Genomic DNA, 9,398 nt, shown 5'->3' on the forward strand with positions numbered 1-9,398 from the left:
GACACCTCATGCTGCAACCACATAAATAGGATTGTACTTACTGTAAGGCGTGCGAGCATTGGTTGGCCATTGGAGATGACATACACATTGTTTAACATCCCCAGTCATTGTGGAGACTTCTCCAGTGTCTGGTCCCCAGTACTTTGTGCGCCACTGCTGAAAGTTTAGCCAGCCATTTAGTTTCCGTCTCATTCCAGATCCTTTCTCAGAGTGCAGCGGGCATGTTTATGCAAGTTTTAACATGAACGACCCACACTTACACAGCACAGTATCACATTTCTGACAACACATCCAAACCCTTCACCCAATGAATTATACTTGACTCCAGTGCAGTACTGAGGGAGTGCTGCACTGTCGGAGGTGCCGTATTTCAGATGAGACATTAAACTGAGGCTCAGCCCGTTCTCTCAGGTGGACGTAAAAGATCCCATGACACTATTTCGAAGAAGAGCAGGACCGTTAATCCCCGGTGTCCCGGCCAATATTTATCCCTCAACCAAATCACTAAAACTGATGATCTGGCTATTATCACATTGCTCTTTGTGGGATCTTGCTGTGTGCAAATTGGCTGCCATGTTTCCTACATTACAACAGTGATTACACTTCAAAAAGTACTTCATTGGCTTTGGGACGTCTGATGGTCGTGAAAGGCTCGATAGAAATGCAAGTCTTTCTTTTATTTCAGGTGCAGTGACTGTTGCTATGTAGCCAGATACGGCAGCCAAACTGTTCACAGCAAAGATTCTTGTTACAAGTTTTGGGATCGCTTTAGATATTCTCTCAGGTACAGTGGCGCTGGTTACTCCCATAAGCGGGAGTTGTCTAATTGAGCATCCTGATTGTCTTATGTTCGGGAGTGCTCCCACACTATCCAATATCTAGTTCAAAGTGAGTATTGACACCAATGTGTCAGCCAATGAGTTGGAGATGGGGCTGGATTTAAACAGAGTCTCTACAAACTACAGCAAACAGAGGCCTAGAAATTCAGTATAGCCACGTTTGGGGCGCTACAGCATGGCGTTCGCTAACTTTTGCGCCCGGCGCAACTTAGTGCCACCTTCGCCGATATTCAGTTGCATCACCCCAAGAGGTTGCTGCTGTGCTAAAGCAGGCGATGCACGACTATCATTAAGCGCTAAGCCGGCGATCCGGGGCGCAAACACCAAAGGCGGGCGCAGCGCAGCGCAGGTGCGGCGAGTTGCTCATTGAGGGCAGACAGTCAAGCGCCGGTCAACACTTAAAGGGGGAGGGTGGAATTGTTTGGCTGCCACGCCCTGCACACTGCAGCCCTAAGGCAAGGCCTGAACACTGCTTCTGGAACTGCTCCACGCCCAGGAGAATGGAGAAGGTCAGGGAGAGAGTGCAGCGCTTCGGTGAGGGTGACCTGAGGCTGCTGGTTGGCGCAGTGGACCGCAGGCGCCATATCCTCTTCCCTGAGGGTGGCAGGAGGCCGCTGCCCGCTGAATATCGGAAAGCATGGAGGGATGTGGCAAACAGGGTCACGCCCAACAACGTGGTTGGCAGGACACCAACCCAGTGCCGGAAAAAATTCAACGACCTCACTCGGGTTGTCAGGGTGAGTACCCTTTCCAGTATCCTCCTCATCCCTGCATGTGCACCTCACTTTATGGCCAAAGGGGCCTGAAAGCCCTAATGGCCAGCCCTCATCCAGCAGCTATGGGACTGTCATGAAAAGCACTTGCACATTCAGGACTTTACACACTGTCAGGGCTAATCGACCATGGGAGGCAGTGCGGGCAAGATCAGGGCTTGACACTGTCAGGGCTAATCGACCATGGGAGGCAGTGCAGGCGAGATCAGGGCTTGACACTGTCAGGGCTAATTGACCATGGGAGGCAGTGCGGGCAAGATCAGGGCTTGACACTGTCAGGGCTAATCGACCATGGGAGGCAGTGCGGGCAAGATCAGGGCTTGACACTGTCAGGGCTAATCGACCATGGGAGGCAGTGCGGGCAAGATCAGGGCTTGACACTGTACTTAGAGGCTGTCCTTTCTCTTGCAGGCCAAGCTGGCGCATAACAGAAGACAGCAGCGACAGACCGCCCTGACCTGAAACAGCTGAGCGACCTCGAGCAGCGAGTGGAGTGGATCATGGCAGGCCGGCTGAGTGGCCCCGTCGCCACTGGAGATGCTGACCCTGTTCTGGGCACCAATGGTAAGGTCATCACCTTTTTGACCTCTCTCTTTCCACTTGCGCCTCACACCAGCATCCTTTGCCACTATCGAACCAATGCAGCGCACAGCAGCACTCATGCCTCCCTTGCTGCCGCCCTGTCCTCACTCTAAAGCAACTCTTGTGCCTCCCTGCTTTCAGATGGTGACTCACCAGGTGAGGAGGCGGCCCCTCAAGCTGGCACTGTGTCTGAGTCAGACATAGAGGAGGAGGAAGAGCAAGCCAGCCCATCAGGGACACCCTCAGCCGAGGCAGCCCATGGCCATGATGGTGACACGTCTTCCCTGGAGGGGAGCAGGGAGGAAGGGTCGGAGGTTAGAGGCACACTGAGCTCATGGCTGCAGTGGCAAGGATGCCTGACTCCATAGAGTCACTGGCAAGGAGTGTGCAGGAATTCGGGGCAGCACAGGCCAGGAGTCTGCAGGACGTCGCGGCAGCACAGGCCAGGAGTCTGCAACAATTCAGTGCAGCACAGGCTAGGAGTCAGCAGGACTTCGCTGCTTCACAGGCGGCTTCTAGACAAGTGCTCAGTCATGCCGTGCATTCACTGGTTGCTGTCATGCAGACACAGACCAGGGCCACACGGGTACTAACTGCTGCCACACTCGCTGGATCGGCCAGGCATCGCCGGGGCACTCGCCGTGCCGCAGCAGCCCAGCAGTCTGTGCCTCAGCAGATTGCTGCGCATGCTGCAGTGCTGGCCCGTGCGCGTGCCAATGTATCAGCCGACCAGGGAGTGCTTGTGATCTGTCAGGTTGGCAGCATTCCTGCAGCCAACACTGTCACTCCTCCATTGCAGCTGCCACCAGCTGTTGGACAGACTGCTGCTGCCCAAGTAGAGTTGGAGCAGTCAGCAGCCGGCCCCTCCAGGCCCAGAGCTGGTCCAGGCCGACCCCCAAGGGCATCTGCCGCCTCGCCATCTGACCCTCAGCAGCCTTCCCCCAGCCTTGCTGCAGCCACTGGGGTCCCATTGAGGAGGAGCTGCAGGGCGGGTAGGGGCCAGTCACGGAAGCGAAACGGATCACCCTCGCAGAGGAAAAAGTAGAAGGTGTGGCCAAATGTTTTGTTTTACTTATAAAAGCCGAGACTGGCGTATTTGTTTCATATTTAAAGGCCGAGACTGGTCTATTTGTTTTACTTGTAAAGGCCGAGACTGGTGTATTTGTGTTTTTTGGAGGGGGTTTCTCTCCATTAGTTTGTCATGTGGGAAGGGCACAGAGGTATCACAGTAAACATTTTTCTTAAATCGCACTGTCCATGCTTTCTTTTGGAAGTCCTGGTTGCCCTGCTCGGCTGAGGGCTTGTGGAGCGGCTACATTCATCTTCTGCCATTGGCACAAGCCATTCCCTGAGAGGGGGCCTAGAACCGACGTGCAATAAGCCGCCGACGGGCGGCCCTTGAACTTTCTGCCTCCCTCCCGTGCTGGTCCTCCTCCTCCTCCTCCTCCTCTGGTGGTCCTCCAATGTCTGCTGGCAGTGGCTGAGTCCTGCGGATAACCAGGTTGTGCAGCATGCAGCACACGACAACGAAATGGGAGACTCGCTCAGGCGAGTACTGTAGGGCTCCCCCGAAACGATCCAGGCAGCGGAATCGTTGCTTCAGCGCGCCGATTGTTTGCTCAATGATGTTCCTGGTTGCTTGATGGCTGTCATTGTATCCCTCTTCAGCAGGGGTGCTGGGCGCATGGAGCGGGGTCAGCAGCCAGGTGCACAAAGGGTAGCCTTTGTCCCCGAGAAGCCATCCTCGTGGGTGAGGCTGGGCCTCGAACATGTCTGCCACAGAAGTCTGGCGCAGGATGAAGGCATTGTGACTGCTGCCTGGAAAGCAGGCACTGACAGCTAAGATGAGCTGCCTGTGGTCACACACCAACTGCACGTTGAGCGAATGGTAGCCCTTCCGGTTGCGGTAATCCTCGGCATTCTGTAGAGGTGCCCGCAAAGCCACATGCGTGCAGTCAATGGCGCCCTGCACCGTGGGGAAGCCCGCTTTGTGCATTGAGTGCTGTTGGAGTTTTGCTAAGTGGGAGAAAAATCATTTAAGTGTATTTGTGAATTTTAGTGTGTTAAGAAGTCAATTATTTGAAGTAAGTTTAATTTTTTAAGGGTTTTTTAAACTCTTGGGCAGTTTAAACAGGAAGTAGAATCCGGGTATAAAAGGGGAGGGGCTAGTGCGGTGCACGGAGTGCTTTGTGCATTGAGTGCTGTTGGAGTTTTGCTAAGTGGGAGAGTTCGGATAAGTGGGAGGTGAGGGTGTGTTTTTTGCTCTGTTTTATTACCCACTCCCAGGCTTAGACAGCACTGCGGAGGCGGAGCAGCGAGACGAGTCAACCAAACAGGCTCCACAGACAGTATTCAAGGAGGAGGTTGGTGATCAGCTGGTTGGTTGGTTTTCTTCCTTCTCTTCTCTTTCATACCTTTAAGTTGGTAAGTCCTATTGAATAGTGGTGTGATATTATCATATATATCCGGGCAGGGTCTTCATAACTAATAATAAGAAATTTAATTAATTATATAGAATGGAGCAGGTGATGTGTTACTGTTGCGAGATGTGGGAGCCGGTGAACCCCATTGAGGCTAACGGTGATTACATCTGCGACAAGTGTTTGCTGCTAGAGGAACTCAAGTTCCATGTTATGGAGCTTGAGACCGAGCTTCGGACACTGCGACACATCAGGGAGGGGGAGAAGTTCCTGGACTCTATGTTTCAGGAGATGGTCACACCTATGAAGTTAATTACTGCAGATGTAGTCCGTGGTCAGGGACAGGACGGTGTGACTACGAGTGAGGAAGGTACAGGGATCCAGGATGTAGTGTTGAAGGAGACGCAGCCCTTGTTCTTGTCCAGCAGGATCGAGGTTCTTACTCCCTGTGAGGGCGGGAGCGGGGACTGCAGGGAGGATGAGCAACCTGGCCACAGCACCGTGGTACAGGGGGCCATTCAAGTGGAGGGAGTAAAAAGAAATGTTGTAGTGGTAGGGTTTTATACCTTAATGCGAGAAGCATCAGGAACAAGGTAGATGAATTAGCTGTGGAAATAGAGGTTAATAATTATGATCTAATTGGGATTACGGAAACATGGTTGCAGGGTGAGCAGGGCTGGGAGCTTAACATACAGGGGTATTCAGTATTTAGGAAGGATCGACAAAAAAGAAAGGGAGGAGGGGTAGCATTGCTAGTAAAAGAGGGGATAAATGCAATTGAAAGGAAGGATATTAACTCAGTTAATACAGAATCTATATGGGTGGAGCTAAGAAATAGCGAGGGGCGAAAAACATTAATAGGAGTGGTATATAGGCCTCCAAATAGTAAAATAGAGGTTAGGGAGGGCATCACGAGGGAAATTAGAGAAGCGTGCAATAAGAGCACAGCTGTCATCATAGGTGACTTTAACTTACATATAGATTGGACTAGCCTAATCAGTAAAAATAATGAGGAGGAGGAATTCCTTGAGTGTTTAAGGGATGGTTATCTGGATCAATATGTCGAGGAACCAACTCGGGAACAGGCTATATTGGACTGGGTACTGTGCAATGAGAAGGGACTAATCAGTAATCTTGTTGTACGGGGACCCTTGGGTCAGAGCGATCATAACATGATCGATTTCTCACTCGAAATGGAGAGCGAAGAAATTGACTCAGAGACTAAGGTCCTGAATTTAAACAAGGGGAATTATGATGCCATGAGACGGGAACTGAGTAGGTCTGATTGGACAACGTTCCTGGGAGGACTGGAGGTAGATAAACAATGGCAAACATTTAAAGATAGAATGACAAAATTGCAAAAATTGTTTATACCAATCTGGCATAAAAGGAAATCTAAAAAGGTGACTCAACCGTGGATAACAGGGGAAATTAGAGACAGCATAAAATCCAAAGATAGGGCGTATAAAATAGCCAAAAAAAGCGCCAGAGCGGAAGATTGGGAACAGTTTAAGATAGAGCAAAGGAGGGCAAAGGGCATGATCAAGAGGGGCAAAATAGCTTACGAAAACAAGCTGGCGGAAAATATAAAAACTAACTCCAAAAGCTTTTATAAATATATCAAAAGGAAAAGACTGGTGAAAACCAAAGTTGGTCCATTGCAGTCAGATACGGGGGAATATATAATGGGAAATAAGGAAATGGCAGATCAACTAAATGCATACTTTGGGTCAGTCTTTACGAAGGAAGACACAAAAAACCTCCCTGGGATATCGGGAAAAATAGGGACATTGGCAAAGGAGGAACTGACGCAAATCAATATCTCTAAGGATATGGTGTTAAGGAAGCTAAAGGGATTGAAGGTGGACAAATCCCCAGGGCCTGATAACATGCATCCTAGGGTACTGAAGGAGGTGGCCCTAGAGATAGCGGATGCACTAAGGATGATTTTTCAGAATTCATTAGACTCGGGAACAGTGCCGATGGATTGGAGGGTAGCTAACGTTACCCCACTATTCAAAAAGGGGGGTAGGGAAAAAGCAGGTAATTACAGACCTGTAAGCCTTACATCAGTTGTGGGCAAAATGCTGGAGTCCATCATTAAGGATGAAATAGCGGAGCACTTAGCAAATGGGGACAGGATAGGACAGAGTCAACATGGATTTACAAAGGGTAAATCGTGCTTGACTAATCTATTGGAATTTTTTGAGGGAGTAACTGGTAGAATAGATGGGGGAGAGCCAGTAGATGTGGTGTACCTGGACTTCCAAAAGGCCTTCGATAAGGTCCCACATAAAAGATTAGCATGGAAAATTGAGGCTCATGGGATAAAGGGGAAAGTTTTGGCGTGGATAGGGAACTGGCTGTCAGATAGAAAACAGAGAGTTGGAATAAACGGCTCATTTTCTGAATGGCAGGCAGTAACAAGTGGGGTACCACAGGGATCTGTCCTGGGCCCCCAGCTGTTCACAATTTACATTAATGACCTGGATCAGGGAGTCGGATGCAGCATTTCCAAATTTGCAGACGACACTAAACTAGGAGGGGGGGTGGGCTCAGAGGAAGAGACCAGGAAGCTCCAGAGCGATTTGGACAGACTGGGCGATTGGGCGGATAAATGGCAGATGCACTATAATGTGGACAAGTGCGAAGTTATCCACCTTGGGTGCAGGAACGGGAGGGCAAATTATTATTTAAATGGCAATAGATTGGGAGAGGGGGAAGTACAGAGAGACCTGGGTGTTCTTGTACACCAGTCACTGAAGGCGAGCATGCAGGTGCAACAGGCGGTCAAGAAGGCAAACGGTATGCTGGCCTTCATAGCAAAAGGGTTAGAATACAGGAACAGGGATACCTTGCTGCAGCTGTACAGGGCACTGGTGAGACCACACCTCGAGTACTGTGTACAGTTTTGGTCGCCTCATCTGAGGAAGGATGTTCTTGCCATGGAGGGGGTGCAGCGGCGATTCACCAGGCTGATACCAGGAATGGCGGGAATGACCTATGAGGAGAGACTATGTAGTTTAGGGATGTACACACTGGAGTTTAGAAGATTGAGAGGGGACCTCATAGAAGTGTATAAAATTCTGACAGGTCTAGACAGACTGGATGCAGAAGGAATGTTTCCCTTGGCGGGTGAGAACAGAACTAGAGGACATAATTTAAGGATAAGGGCTAAACCATTTAGGACAGAGATGAGGGGGAATTTCTTCACTCAGAGAGTGGTGAACCTGTGGAACTCATTGCCACAGAGGGCAGTGTACGCCAGCTCATTAAATATATTTAAGAGGGAATTAGATATATTTCTACGGGCAAAAGGGGTTAAGGGGTACGGAGAGAAGGCGGGGACGGGATACTGAATTAAAGGATCAGCCATGATCTCATCGAATGGCGGAGCAGGCACGAAGGGCCGAATGGCCTACTCCTGCTCCTATCTTCTATGTATCTATGTATCTATGTATCTATTAGGGGGATAGATAGGGTTCTCTGCAGTCAAGAGCGGGAGTCCCGAAGGCTGTGTTGCCTGCCTGGTGCCAGGGTTAAGGACATCTCTTCTGGGCTGGAAAGAAACTTGCAGTGGGAGGGGGAGGATCCAGTTGTCGTGGTCCATGTTGGTACAAACGACGTAGATAGGACAAGGAAGACGGTTCTGTTAAAGGAGTATGAGCAGCTAGGGGTCAAATTAAAAAACAGAACCTCAAGGGTAATAATCTCTGGGTTATTACCTGAGCCACGAGCGAATTTGGCTAGGATAAATAAAATTAAAGAGTTAAATGCGTGGCTCAAAGACTGGTGTGGGAGAAATGGGTTTTGCTTCTTGGGACACTGGCACCAGTACTGGGAGAGGAGGGAGCTGTTCTGTTGGGACGGACTCCACTTGGCCAGTGCTGGGACTAGAGTCCTGGCGAATCATATAACTAGGGCTGTAGAGAGGGCTTTAAACTAATTAGTGGGGGGAGGTTTCTAGAGAGCAAATCATAGAAATGACAACAGAGAAGGTCATAGACTTAGGTAGCAGTGGGGGAATTAAAAAACAGAATGTGTCAGGAAGGGACAGAAGGTATGGAGTAAAAAGTAAAGTACTAAAAAGGGAAAAAACAGGAACTAAGTGTTACAAAACATATTTGAAAGTTCTTTATCTGAATGCACGTAGCATTCGTAACAAAATGAATGAGTTAACGGCACAAATAATGACATATGGGTATGATCTTGTGGCCATTACAGAAACATGGCTGCAGGGTGACCATGACTGGGAATTAAACATACCAGGTTATTTAACAATCAGGAAGGACAGGCAGGAAGGGAGAGGAGGTGGGGTGGCTATGTTAATAAAGGAAGGAATCACTATAATACAGAGAAATGATATTGGGTCAAAGGAGCACGATAGTGAAACAGTTTGGGTGGAGGTAAGGAATAATAAGGGGAAAAAAACACTAGTGGGTGTAGTCTATAGGCCTCCGAACAGTTGCAACTCTGTTGGACGGAGTATTAATCAGGAAATAGTTGAGGCTTGTAATAAGGGAACAGCTATAATTATGGGGGATTTTAATTATCATATTAACTGGACAAATCAAATTGGGCAGAGCAGCCTTGAGGAAGAGTTCATTGAGTGTATTAGGGATGGGTTTCTTGAGCAGTATGTAACTGAACCGACCAGGGGGCAAGCAACCTTAGATTTGGTCCTGTGTAATGAGACAGGATTAATTAAAAATGTCCTAGTAAAGGATCCCCTTGGAATGAGTGACCATAACATGGTTGAGTTCCATATTCAATTAGAGGGTGAG

This window comes from Somniosus microcephalus, chromosome 18 (genome assembly GCF_052327205.1).
Source record: "Somniosus microcephalus isolate GS21.2 chromosome 18, FLI_Smic_1.0, whole genome shotgun sequence".
In the NCBI taxonomy this organism is placed as follows: Eukaryota; Metazoa; Chordata; class Chondrichthyes; order Squaliformes; family Somniosidae; genus Somniosus; species Somniosus microcephalus.